The sequence below is a fragment of the Canis lupus genome, chromosome 3, assembly GCF_011100685.1.
Source record: "Canis lupus familiaris isolate Mischka breed German Shepherd chromosome 3, alternate assembly UU_Cfam_GSD_1.0, whole genome shotgun sequence".
Taxonomy (NCBI): Eukaryota; Metazoa; Chordata; class Mammalia; order Carnivora; family Canidae; genus Canis; species Canis lupus.
The window spans coordinates 17,881,636-17,895,677 of record NC_049224.1 but is presented as its reverse complement, the minus strand read 5'-3'; the positions used below and the strand labels follow the sequence as shown (position 1 = coordinate 17,895,677).

Below are 14,042 nucleotides of genomic sequence, written 5' to 3'. Positions count from 1 at the left end.
CTCCCAACAACCTCTCCAAGCAGCTCTGAGTCTCCTCCTCATTCGAGGTAACAGTCAATCTCTTGCAATAATGGAATATTTCTTTTAGAATTACCCTTCAAGTGCTGTAAACACCTGTAGTCTCCCATTTACAGAATCGAGAGTGATGCCATCACTAAAGCAGCTGCATTCTGTGAGACATTTGCTATAATGATTTTCCATTTATTTCCTTTTATAAATTCATCCACTAATTTCTGAAATTTTCACTATTGGATTCTGGAGACTGAAAAGTGAACAAGGTGGACAAGACCTGATCATAGAGGTTATACCCTGGTAGGGAAAACAAACATTTAGTAAGTCAAACAACAGACAAATTCACTAAGTATTAAAAATTCTTAAGAAATTGGGGATCCCTGGGTGGCTCAGCGGTTTAGCGCCTGCCTTCAGCCCAGGGCTCGATCCTGGAGGCTCCGGATCGAGTCCCGCATCCGGCTCCCTGCATGGAGCCTGCTTCTCCCTCTGCCTGTGTCTCTGCCTCTGTGTGTGTGTGTCTCTCATGGATAAATAAATAAAATCTTTAAAAAACTAAAAAATAAAAATTCTTAAGAAATTGATAAGTACTGGAAAGGAAAAATCCTAAAGCACTATCTTAGAGACTAGCAGAGAGAATTTGTTTACAGAGTCAGATCAAAGAAAGCCTCTCTTGAGTAGGTAACATTTCAGCTGAAGTTTGAAAGGAAAGAAGGTAGCAGGAAGTGGGGAGAGGGGGGAGGAGTGTTTCAAACAGAGGGCACAGCAAACCCATAGACCTTCAGCTGGGAAGCACCTTGGCTGGTTCAAGGAACTGCAAGTGACTAAGGAAATCGGTAACATGATGTGAGGTCAGAGTGGTAAGGAAACCATATCCTGGGGAGCCTTAAAGGCCATTACAGTTTGGATTATATGCTCAGTAAAATTGGGAGTCCTTGAAAGGTTTTCAGCAGGGGGTTCCCTGATATGATTTGCATTGCTAGAAGACTGCTGTGTGGGGAATGTATGGGGGCACCTGTAGTGCAGTGGGTAATGAAGGCTGATACCGGGGCTGGTGGCTAGCAGTGGAAATAAAGAGAAGGGGGAGGTAGAGGAGCCAGAATGGGCTGATAGATTGGAGTGAGAGTCAAGAGCAAGTGAGCTCAGAGATGACCTCTCCTTTTCTGGGGGTTGAACTTTGGAGATTCACAAGTCCTTGGTGTTTTCCTGGCCAGTATGTATGTATGTATGTATGTATGTATGTATGTATTTATTTATTTATTTATTTATTTTAATTTTTATTTATTTATGATAGTCACAGAGAGAGAGAGAGAGAGAGAGAGAGGCAGAGACACAGGCAGAGGGAGAAGCAGGCTCCATGCACCAGGAGCCCGATGTGGGATTCGATCCCAGGTCTCCAGGATCGCGCCCTGGGCCAAAGGCAGGCGCCAAACTGCTGCGCCCCCCAGGGATCCCCTGGCCAGTATTTTAAGTGAGGAGTTCAGACTCATGTGTGAACATAAGTACACACACATGCACACTTGGGAAAACACCCACTGCTACTTGTGAAAACAGAACACGCTGAGAGGACTAAGGTCCATATAAGAAATGAGTGAACAAGTGCTTTTCGGTGAGTGCCCCGTACTTAAAGGTGTTCTTTTCTACCTCACTACTTTTATACAGGCTGTTGAAAGGAACATCACACCCTGCCCTCTACTCTTTGTGTATTCTAATCCAGCTTAATCTTAATGCACAGGTAAAGTCCCATTTTCTCTATGAAGCCACCATTGACACCCAGGTGGATCTCACTGTCTGTAGGACCTTGTGACATACATTCATGGCCCATTCTTAGGACACGTCAACTTTGGCCAAGTCATGTAGCTATCCCCATAGTTTACAAGTCTCATAAATGTCTCCAACTCAGCTGTAAACCCTCTTGAGACCAGACACAGATTCTCATAAGCCCATTATGACACCCACAATACCTGGCAGCGTGCCCTCAACATAGAAGGGCCTCAACAAACAGCAGTGTAATTACTGGCATTTTTACATGGACAGTAACTTGATCACCTAGTTTAATAGTCCATATATTTAGTAAATAGGAGATTAGGTCACAGAGAGATAGTACTCTCACCAGATCAGAGAACTCATAAAAGCTTTGGGACTATGCATCACACGCCTGTGGGTTCAGTGACCTTGGACACGATCCGTAATGTCTGGGCCTCCATTTCTCATATAAAAAAATGAAGAGGAAAAAAAAAAAAAAATGAAGAGGTTTATGCCTCATGATCCCAAAAGTTCTTTCAGGATTTCTTTTTAAAAACCAGAGTCACTGAATATTGTTAAGAACCAGACACTGAACTGAGGAAGCACTGTTGCTATCCTTTTAACTTTTGTAACAACTTCATGAGGTGAGGTGGTGTTATAAGGAAATTTAGATATAAGAAGTTTAAGTAACTTGCCCAAGGATACTCAACTAACAAGCAGCAGAATAGAATTGGATTAGAATGCAGGCCTGTCCAACTGCAACTCCCAAGATCTTAATCGTATCGCTGTCTGCCTCATTTCTACACCCTTCATTTTATAGACAGGCGGTGAATTATAGATATTTTACCCAGAACCTGGATGTCTAGGAGTTGGTAGAGGTAGATCTGGATTCCAACACCAGCTCTCTTTTCTTTATGATATGCTGTAAGTGTCTATTTTATCAAAGATTATTCAGGATGGGACTGTTCTGGTCTATTTCGATGAGTATGTTGGTACTGGAAAGAATTCAGCAATGAATATAGTCAATTGTATTTGCCGAATAAAGAAATGAGTTTATTTACTTGTTTAGAAAGCTTTTGCGAAGTACCTCTGTGCTTCACCAATTCTAAGCGGAAGTCAATGAAAAGGCAGGTATCAACAAATATAGAATCATTATGCTGTACACCTGAAACTAATGTAACACTATATGTCAACTATATCTAAAACAACACATACACCACAAATGGCTTCCTTATTTTACCATGCTAAAACTTAGCAGGGGATTACCCATGAACATGGGGTTGGAATAGATAGTTCTCTGACTTAGAGATCTATGATAGTCCACAGAGTAACAGACTTTGAAGTTCTTTTCCTGTTAAAAAGTATGCATCTTTAAAAGTTGAATGCAGAAAGATTAAACCTAACAAGAACATGAAAACCTCTGCCATTGTGTTTAGGAATATGATGATACAAAGCTTCATTAAGGCTTATTTATTCCTTAATTATTAAAAACTTTCTGGCTGTAATGCTCCAAAACCCCCACATATACTGGTCTCATGTACCTAAGAGAAACAATAAACACCATGGGGCCAATTCTGATGCATAATACCACCTGTTGGGAGACTTCTGAGATGGGAGGGGTTACTTTTGACAGTGGTACCACTCCTCTGCTGCTCTTTTTCTTTTTGAGAATTAATACTTCACACAGTGTGACTACTGTTCTCATCCTCTAGAAATTACCCTGTTCTTGGCTACTGTTGACAACTCATTACCTCCTTAACTACTTTGCTGATGTAAGGAGGAAAAATAACTTTCTTTTACACTTCTAAGTTCTCAGCTGGGGTTTGGGTAACAAAAGAGTAACAAAGAAGAGAAAAATCATATTCATTTATGAGAGGTTTCATGTGACTTGGGAGCCCTCCTAAGGAAATGAGGACATGATGATGTTACTTAGACCCTAGTGATTTTTAGGATAGATGTAACAAAAGGTGGAAGGTCATGGGGAAATGTGATAGGCTCAGAAGGGAGTATGAGCTTTTTGTTACCACACAAATTGGGGGAAACAGCAAGAGATGTTTATTCAGATTCCTCTCAACATCTTGAAAATAAGGATGCATCCTTATTCCTCCGGGGATGAGAAGGTCACCCCTCACATAAGGGTGTTATGACCTGCCTTAGGGGAGGGTCGGAGAGTCCTTGCTACTTGTGCTGTTTCTCAAATTGATTATGCCACAGTGTCCTATTTCAGGGTACCATGTCCTGAACTCCTGTCAATATTTAAGACCAATAGCCTACAATTTTGGAGACCACAATAAGTTTCACAATAAAATGGCCCAAAAAAGGGGGCGGGGAGCAAGTATCTGATAAAAATTCCATTAACATAATTGTGGAAATACACTTGGGAGCCAAGAGGTGGCAGTTTTTATAATATATGAACCACTCTTTGTATGCAGTTTACTGAGAAAAGTCGATGAATATAAAGTATATTCCTTCTTAATCAGACTGACACAGAAAAATGACACAGTTTACTTCATTTCTATTTCCAAAAAATAAACATGACTCCTTGCCTTAATTCAAATTGTGATTTGGGGCACCTGAGTGGCTTTTTGATTGAGCCTTTGGCTCAGGTCATGATCCCTGGATTCTGGGATTGAGTCCCACATCAGGCTCCCTGTGGGGAGCCTGCTTCTCCCTCTGCTTATGTCTCTGCCTCTCACTCTGTGTCTCTTATGAATAAATAAATAAAATCTTAAAAAACGAAAGATTGTGATTTGAATCATCACAGAACCCACTTTTCCTAGAATCTCTGAATGTATAGCCCACAAAATGCATAACGAAATGGCCATGGACCCCCACCTGAAGGAATTTATAATGTACTTCGGACACAAAGTCAGGAGAGGAATTCTAGGTCTTACTATGACTGTCCTCGATTATACTCTGTTCTTTGAATATACCCCCATGAAATGATATTGCTGGGTGCACTATAAGGCCACACACGTGGACTCCACTCAGTAGTCTTCTTATCTCCCAGATCTGAAGTCAGGGAGGCCTGCATTAATATGAAGGCCTTCCCAAAGCGTCCTCTCTGAGAAAGGAAGAATACAGAAGGGCTGGATCTACACAGAAGGGTGATGGTGGTGATGATCTCAACACCCATCCCAAATCAGAATATTCCTAGATCTACTCTGGGATTTTCCACAGCCAGACTTAAGCCAAAAGCTGGCACTCATCCCAGTAGACCAGGGCATGCTTTTAAGTCTCCTAGCAAGTCCATGGACCCCTAGGAAACTTGAATACTAGGCAAAAAACAATATTTCCTGCTGTTTCAAATGTCAGTGAGTTGCCTTTAGAGTTAAAAGTGACAGTTTGCAACTTTGTATGTGTTTATTCCACAAATGTACACAACATATGTTTTTCTAAGTGTGACTGGAGAATGAGTCATCAACATTTCTAGTTGAGTTCTGAAGAATACAGGAACTTCTGGATACTCTGATAATATGTTCATATGCCAAGGGACATTTGTTCTTATTAATAATTATAAGAAACCACAGTTCTGCTAATCGAGTATTTGCCAAATGTTGATGTATGTACAACTTCTCCACAATATAATTAGATGAAGTAAAACATCTGTGGGTGAGGGGAGGCCTAATTCAGCTGACATCTGGCCAACTTGCATTGGCAAGCTTTTATCTGGCCAAAGCCTATGCCTCTATACTGCACATTTGGTAGGATAGAACCTACTCTCTAAGGGAAATGGTTTGTTGCAGGATCTAGGAAAAAGACTCAGGGACCAAAGTGAGTGAATGATGGGTCTGTCTTAAAAAATCTAGGGACTCGGGATCCCTGGGTGGCGCAGCGGTTTAGCACCTGCCTTTGACCCAGGGCGCGATCCTGGAGAACCGGGATCGAATCCCACGTCGGGCTCCCTGTGTGGATCCTGCTTCTCCCTCTGCCTATGTCTCTGCCTCTCTTTCTCTCTCTCTCTCTCTCTCTGTGACTATCATAAATTAAAAAAAAAAAAAAAATCTAGGGACTCAAGATGAAAATGCTGTTATCCACTGTTTGTATTAATATAGGTAATAGTGACAGGAAACAGACTCACCATATGAATAAAACCAGTGCTGGTTAGTGAAAATCACAGCACGTGCGTAGTCTTGGTTCTTCAACAGTGTAATCTCTAGCTTTAGATAATACTCCTTTGAGGTGAACTGGCACAGTATCATTATCCCCCTCTTAAAGATAAGTTAACGGGGGCAGCCCCAGTGGCCCAGCGGTTTGGTGCAGCCTTGGGCCTGGAGTGTGACCCTGGAGGCCCGGGATCGAGTCCCACGTCAGGCTCCCTGCATGGAGCCTGCTTCTCCCTCTGCCTGTGTCTCTGCTTCTCTCTCTCTCTCTGTGTCTGTCATGAATAAATAAATAAAATATTAAAAAAAAAAAGATAAGTTAACAGAGTCAGGAGATTCGATGCTTTATTTGAGGCCACCCAAAAAACCAGTGAAGACTTCATTATGCCTCTTCTGCCCAATTCAGCATGGGCTAGTAGCCCCTAGATGGCTGTGCTGTTTTATTACATGTGTTGCTTTATTACTGGGGACAGGGTTTTCTGCAGGCTTTGCACTTTGATAGCTTACTGGGTAGAATTAGGATTGCCCACTCACCCTTGAATAAGAGAGGGAGGATGCTTAGGCCAGAGGTGTGGTGAGGCATCTTGGATACTTTGTCTAGTGAAATCTCTCAGATCAGATGGAAGCCCCAGAGATATTGAAGATACTGCTACCACATTACATATATTGAAATATAGTTATAGAAGGGCTATTGCGTTAATAAAACCTCTACAAGGTTGAATCTTCTAGAGGAGAGTCCGGATGTTATGCATGAGGTAATGCTCGTTAGTGGGTGTCAGGGTGAGGCTCAAGGGTGCTGTGCCTCTGATGAGCTTGGCAAAGAGGAAACCAAATGTAAACCTTTGGCCACCAAACTTCTGCCAGAATGAAGGGGAAAGGGGGTGGGGGGCAGGGGAGTAGATGTTCCCTCTAAATCTAAAGTTTAGACTTCCATCTTGGCTCAAAAGGAATTTTACTTCAGATTTCTCCAAATCTAGAGGCACATAGAACAAACGGAACAAACGGAAAATTAAATAAACATAAATACATAAAAGGGGGTTAACCTCGAATACTGACATTAAAGACCTATATATGAATGTCCCCTTAGCCTCGAAGCATTTATAGTCTTAGTAGCTCGATGTGCTATGCTTTATGTACAACGGTAATGAAGTCTTGCCAAGCAAAAGTTCAGACTCCTAGTCAAGATGAACATATGCATAATAATTATTAGTGTTACCATGATCATGGTAAATAGCATTTATTAATGGCTTACCATATGCCAGGTCTTAGGGTAACCTTTGTATCTCATTTAATCCTTAGAACAAGCCTACAAGACACTATTATTCCTTATTCACTGAAGCAAAATCTTGGATCAAGAAATTTGTTCCAAGTCATCCAGCTATTAAAGTGCATAATAGGACAAGATTTAAGCCCAGGTCTATTTGCCTCCAGGGTCTATGATGTTATAAAAAAGGCAGATACAAATGCTTGTTCAGTCGTGCCTGTACGTCTGTGTATAGATAGCAGGCATCAAAATTCGGACACGGGCTCAGATATGCCCGTATGTAGCTCTGTTTCTCCATCTCTGATCTTAGTCTGGCTCAAGGGCCCTGTTTCCACTGCCCGTGAAAAACTGCATTTTGCTAATTAAAAACTCATGTTATTATTATTATTAATTATTATTATTTTTGTAATTCTCACTTAATATAGGATTGCTCTTTCTCTGTCTTTTCCCTTCTCCCTTTTAGCAATGAGCTAGCAAAGGGAGATAGAGAGTGGGGCATACGTATCACCCTGACGTCAGGTCGGAGTGGCACATGTTGTCTCTGTCATCCTCCATCCCTGTGGGCCTCGAGGTAGAGCCCAGGCTGCTTGGCCCTGCTGGCCTCTGCTGCTGCTGCTCACGGTTCATAATCTGTAGATGTCATGCTCCGACGTTCTCTATACTCCTTATCCTACCCCAGGCTTTGGGTCCCCTGGCTATTCTCTGCTACCCCAGCTCTTCTGTTGAGAACTGTGGGGTCAGAACTGTGGGCACTGTCCTTCTCTACGTGGGGGGTTGTGCGGGGGAGGCTCCCTTCAGGTCCATGTACCCAGCTCCTCCTGAGAATGGAGGCAATACTCTCCACAGTCTCCACCTCTACTCTTCCTAAGCCCTATGGGGTTTCTATTGCCCCCACTCAGGGACAGCACATAGACTGACCAGTTCTCCCTTTGGATCTCTCCCTTCTTCCCGCTGGAGAAACACCAGATGTTTTACCCATTCTGTGGCTTAAAAGAGAAACTCTCTGGGGTTCTGGTTCCTTCAGGCCCCCCCCCCTTTTTTTTAAGATTTTGTATTTATTTATTCATAGAAAGAGAGAGAGAGAGAGAGGCGGAGACACAGGCAGAGGGAGAAGCAGCATCCACACAGGGAGCCCGACGTGGGACTCGATCCCCGGTCTCTAGGATCAGGCCCCGGGCTGTAGGCTGTGCTAAACTGCTGCGCCACCAGGGCTGCTCCCAGGCTCTAAGTCTTAAGAAGCTTAAAACATCCTTTCTTCTCATACAAGTATTTGCCTTTCAATGCAATTCTATTTACTTTAGCCTTCCAAAAAGTTACCCAGTACTTTAATTTATTTCTTTAGTCTATAACCTTCCTACTCCAAGGCATTCCCTTCCACTAACCTACAGGTTGATGTGGGCAAAGGAGAAATGCAAGAAAGAAAAACATCAGTAATTATCTCAAAATAGTAACACATTTCTGTACAGAGATAAATGAGTGTGAACAGAAAGTCTTTGTCTTCTGTGAGAGTGGTGCCTTAACCCTAACTTCCCTGTACGTATGTGTCTTTTAGTCACTTCTCAACAATATTCATCATATGTTACCTGATAATGAAATGAGACAATCACGTAAGGGGATACTATACTTTCAGAGTTTGCAGTTATACTTTCCTTAACAGAGAAGCAATTAGGAGGTGTGAAAAGCACTGTATTTTCTGTCTATGTGTAAGTTAACAGCTGATGAGACTGCCGTTTCGCACATATATCATCATACTTGCTTCTTGTGCTAAAAGCAGCACAGAAGTGAACCACAAATTGTAGCCACTGGCAAGTTTCATACCAATTTCATTGTATTCAAATCACTGACATTTTCAGCTAAATCATATATTGCAAACTCACTCATATATTTCCTACTAGCTGGTTAAAATCATTCTGCTCCCGGACTGGGTGAGGCTCTGAAACACCAGCACCTGAGTCTTGGCCGTGTGACTTGTACCTGAAAACCAGATGTTCTCTGTGTCGGTGGCCACGCCTCTGCAGCATGGCCCAGGCCCCAGATGCCACACCAGAAAGCTCTCTCTGTCATGAGGTCACACAGAGTCAGCTCATGGAGCGAGGCTGGGAGGGAGAAGAGAAAGGCACATTCATCTACACCCCCTCCAACTGCCAGGTGCACACACATTTTCAGCAGATAAAGAGAACATCGAGAGACCTTTTTTTTTTTTTTTTTTTTTTTTAGATTTTATTTATTAATGAGAGACACAGAGAGAGAGGCAGAGACACAGGCAGAGGGAAAAGAGGCTCCATGCTGCCCATTTTTGTAAAAACAAAACAAACCTCCAGAAGGCTCAAACTCTTGGAAACACTTAACATATATGTTTGCAGGTGTTTAGAGAAAGGTCCACAAGGGACACATTGTGTCAGAAGCACAGGTCTGAAGGTGTTTCTTCCTTCTAATGCAGTCAGCTTTGGAGACCACTCTTGTGGAAGTATTTGGTGATGCAAAAGGAGCAAGGGGGAAACATGAGCTCTTTACTCTTCAGGGACATGAAGCAAAGCATAAAGGATAAAGGATCCCGTGCACTGTGGGGAAGGAAGGAGGTTTGCAATCTAGAGGCCACAGCCTAACTCTTCTCAGATCCATGCCTACCCCGGCTGAGATAATAGACTCAGCACGAAGTCACATCTTGATTCTGTCCCAACAGTGTCTCTGCCCAGGCGCCCAGAAATGCAGTATATTCATGAAGTGAAGGATGTGTGGCAAGTCCTGCTCTGCAGTTGGGACATGGCCCTGGCACACATCTTGCTGACATGTGCCACTCCTGGAATGCTGGGCCACTACACCCTCAAACTAACTTCTGGCTGAACTGGGGGTGTCCTGGTTCCAGCCGAGAAGAGGCTTCAGTCCCGGTTTTCACACTTGAACTTTTGTTTCAGGAGCAAAAGCCAAAAAATGCAACCTACCCTGAGCAACAGCCAGGATGTTGATACTGCCAGGCAATTCCTGGCTCAGTGGACCACCACCTCCTACTTTTTGGACCAAGAGGATACACCAGAGACCAACCTCCCGTGATTCAGGCCTTGCTGACACATCACTGATCCAGCCAGATTTCTTCCTTTGCTTGAATTACTACCTGGTAATGAATTGCACACTTTGCAAATGTTAATGCTCTCAAACTAGCAAGATATGGAAGAAATATATGCAAGATTTATTTAAAAATGATGGCCCTGGGAATTAGAAGAGTTTATGGGGAGGGGGGAGATTTTATTTTTAGTACCATTTCTGCTCTAACAAGCTTCAACTTTATATAATAACTTGCTACTGACATGTGATTCATCATATCATCACAATTCTAGCGTGGTGTATTCTTTTTCTATACAGAAATGTTAAATGCATAGGACTTAAAATACAGCTGTATGGGAGAATACTTCTTAATCTATATGGAAAAGTTGGCTAGGACTTGAATGAAATAAACGTGTTGGTACCCATTAATACGATGTGGGGGGATCCCTGGGTGGCTCAGCGGTTTAGTACCGCCTTCAGCACAGGGCGTGATCCTGGAGTCACAGGATCGAGTCCCACGTCGGGCTCCCTGCATGGAGCCTGCTTCTCCCTCTGCCTGTATCTCTGCCTCTTTCTCTCTGTGTCTCTCATGAATAAATAAATTAAAAATCTTAAAAAAAAATATGATGTGGGATAGTAAAGGTGAAAAAAATCCAAAAATATTGGAAGAATTACACAGTGAGACTCTGCAATTATGTGAAGATTGTCTCAGGCTTCTGGATCTGGCAACTAAACAATTTACATTATATTGCCATATAATCTATTCATGCCACTTTATATTTTAATTGCTAAATTTCCTTTAAAAAATAAACTCATGTTAGGGCACCTGGCTGGCTCAGGTGGAAGAGCATGTGACTTGATCTTGGGGTTGTGGGTGCAAGCTGCACGTTGGGTGTAGAGGTTACAAAAATAAATAAACACACAAACAAAGTCATGTTTTCATTTGCTTTTAACCTTTTTTAAAAATCAAGAGTCACAGAAAAGCTAACTGGTTATTATTTACCAAATAAATGCTTAATAGAGAAAGTCAAAGCATCTCCAGAGTCCAAACCAAGGGCATATTTTATTTGACCCACCTGCCTCCAAGGCTGTCCTTTCCAGACAATTATGTTTTATTGCTGCTATTCATAATGCCACTTTGGAACTTGATTTTTTTTTCCTTCCTCCTCACTTACCTATTATCACTGAGCTATCTGTACTGCACCTAAAATGCTCAACAGATAGTGGAAAAAGACACAGAAACTTGGAAAGCATGAGTAGGTTAAGGGCTAAGTAACAGCAAAAGTTGTCATAGGTGCTTAAATTAGTAGAATGGGAAAACAAGGATTGCTTTTCTTGTTTACAGTTACATTGACTGACTCTTCACAACGACAAACAGAGTTTCAACTTTAGGAATGTAAGAGGTTAATAACTGTATTTTTACATCCTACCAGTTTCATCAGTTTATATTTTATCCCTGAAAATTTGCTGTGTCTTTGTGCTAACTATAAGAGGCTTGCATTTTTTCATGAGCATACTGAGCACAAGAATGATGAATATTGTCGAGTAAGGAAAACTGAATTCCCTACACTTGTTCCAACTTTGACCTTGAAGAAGACAGAAAGTTTTCTCATTAGGTATTGTTTATGGTTCATGTGTTCAGATGAAGCAAGTTGGTAAACCTGTCAGAGAAAAATTCACATTTCTCAGGAGCATCCCATCAAATAATATGAATATATACATGTCATATGTTTGAGACTCTATGGTTTTGTTTTTAGTGTTTTAAGCTTCAGTTTATGTGCTTGTTGATACGAGAGTCTTTCTTTTTGGAAGTCCAAGCAGATTGAAAAACAAATTGTGAAATCACATGACACTCAGAAATATTGCATCACTCTATCCCCTCCCCCCCCATCCCTTTCTACTTCTGTCTCAAAAGATTTCCTAACATCTGAGAGCACCATTAGTGTGAGTACATGGGCATTTAGAAAGATGAAGGAATGTTTTGTAGAGCCCCGCAAAGCACTTACTCTTATAAATCCTGTATGTGATGAATTGACCACTGAAAATTAATCTCACATATGCTTGTGTTTTGTTCCATTGCAAGCACAGTTGAAAGAATACTTGTTTTGTGTTAAAGCAGTATTAAGACAGCATTTATTTTCCAATCTCTTTCTGTATTTGAGTTGTAGGAAACCAAGAAAGAAATTAGAAGAACTGGTTCTAGTAATTTAAAAATCATGGTGAAGAAGTCATAATGCTCTCAGTTCTGGTTGCCTTTCCAAGGACAATGAGTATAAGTCCATGCTCATTGGTGGATGCATCCACAAGAGGCAGGTTCAACAACAGCTGGAAAGCACTTCTTCCCAGAGCTGGAGAATTTCAGAGCAGATTAGCTGTATATAGTCAAATGGAGGTAGCCCCAAAGAGAAGGCTTGTGCATATTGAGCTTTGGCATTTTATTCAACAGTTATTATTTATTAATATATTGGTCCCTGCTACAGTAGCTGTTATTGTTATTACTATTATTATCTGCTCTGCTCACAGTACAGAAATGAGGACTTGGCACATAAAAGGCAATCAATAAGTATTTATTGAATGAATGTATGACTCAGTTAAGAGATAGGAATCACTACTTAAAGAAGAGTAATTTTCACTTGTTTTACTGTGTAAAAACAATACTCAATAATCAGCTATATATAATTTATTTTCTTTCAGACTCTTTTTTGCTAAAACTTTTCTTTTGTCTCTACCAGAGAGTCAGTGAAGTCGGACACTCAACTTCAAGTTAATTTCCTTCTATTTGTGGATGTCGTCCATGTATATGCCTTTCAGCCAGTGTAATCTTTCCAAAAGTTCTTGTTGACTGTAAGAGCTTGAAAGCTCGTTATTGTTGAAGGAATGAGAAGACTGACATCCATTGTGTCTCAGTTGGTGACAGAAATATGTGACACTAAACAAGGCCTTTATCCTCTGTTTATCCATCTGGAAAATGAGAACAACAATACTCACTAGTCTGGTATGGAAGTGATTGCCAAGGACTTTGTGATCCACACAGGGAAGGTGATATTTTAGTTGCTACATATTACAGATGTTTCCCTTTGATTAATTGGGTGTTCAGGTACTGGAGCACTTTCAGAGATGTTAAGCAAAAAAAAAAAAAAAAAAAAAAAAAAAAGAAAAAAAAGAAAAAAAAAGAAAAGAAGCAGAGATGGGCTTGCAAATTGTAAATAATAATTATGTTTCCTTGATGTTTTAACTTTACTTTTAATAATCTACAGCCAGAGATTAGAGACAAACAATTTAGTCCAGTGCTATTTAACCAGGCTGTACCCACACTCCCTTATGGAAGCTTTAAATCTACACATTTCTTGGGCCCACCTTACTTTCCCCTGATTAAGAACCAGGGTTCCAGACCAACCTCTCTCTCTCCTTTTTTTTTTTTTTTTTATGAACTTGGACATTGAGAGGCAGCTAGTAAATGTAATTTCAGTACTAAAACCTGCCTCTTCTGACTTCTGATGGGTTGTTATTCCCATTCAATATGAGATATCTAATCTGTTAGTGTTGAAATTATATAATTTTTTTTTTAAACTCGGAGCTCGAACTCACAATCCTGAGATATAGACCTGAGCCAGGATCAAGAGTTGGACACTTAACCAACTGAGCCACTCAGATACCCCTGTATTGATATATTTTAAGTTAACTTTCTAGATACAACTTTGCAGTAACCCCTGGAAGTTTAATTATCTGCATTACTTTATAGTTTATAGGTATTTTATCCCTTTTTATTTCTTATCTATAAAGTCTTCTGAGATTCCCCTTGTTAGAAATAAATTCAATCCCTAATAAGCTTTTAAAGCACATTAAGCTTGTATTCGATCATTTATCACTCAGTATGG

The 14,042-nt window shown here is 41.0% G+C and overlaps 1 long non-coding RNA gene across 1 annotated transcript in view; it reads left to right on the top strand.

The window, feature by feature from the left end:
- Window positions 1-14,042, top strand: part of LOC111095140 — a 100,925-nt gene that overhangs the window by 34,246 nt on the left and 52,637 nt on the right. The window contains exons 3-4 of the long non-coding RNA XR_005356710.1: window positions 10,038-10,237; window positions 12,897-13,203. This is a non-coding gene — a long non-coding RNA (uncharacterized LOC111095140). The remainder of the gene's footprint in view (window positions 1-10,037; window positions 10,238-12,896; window positions 13,204-14,042) is intronic.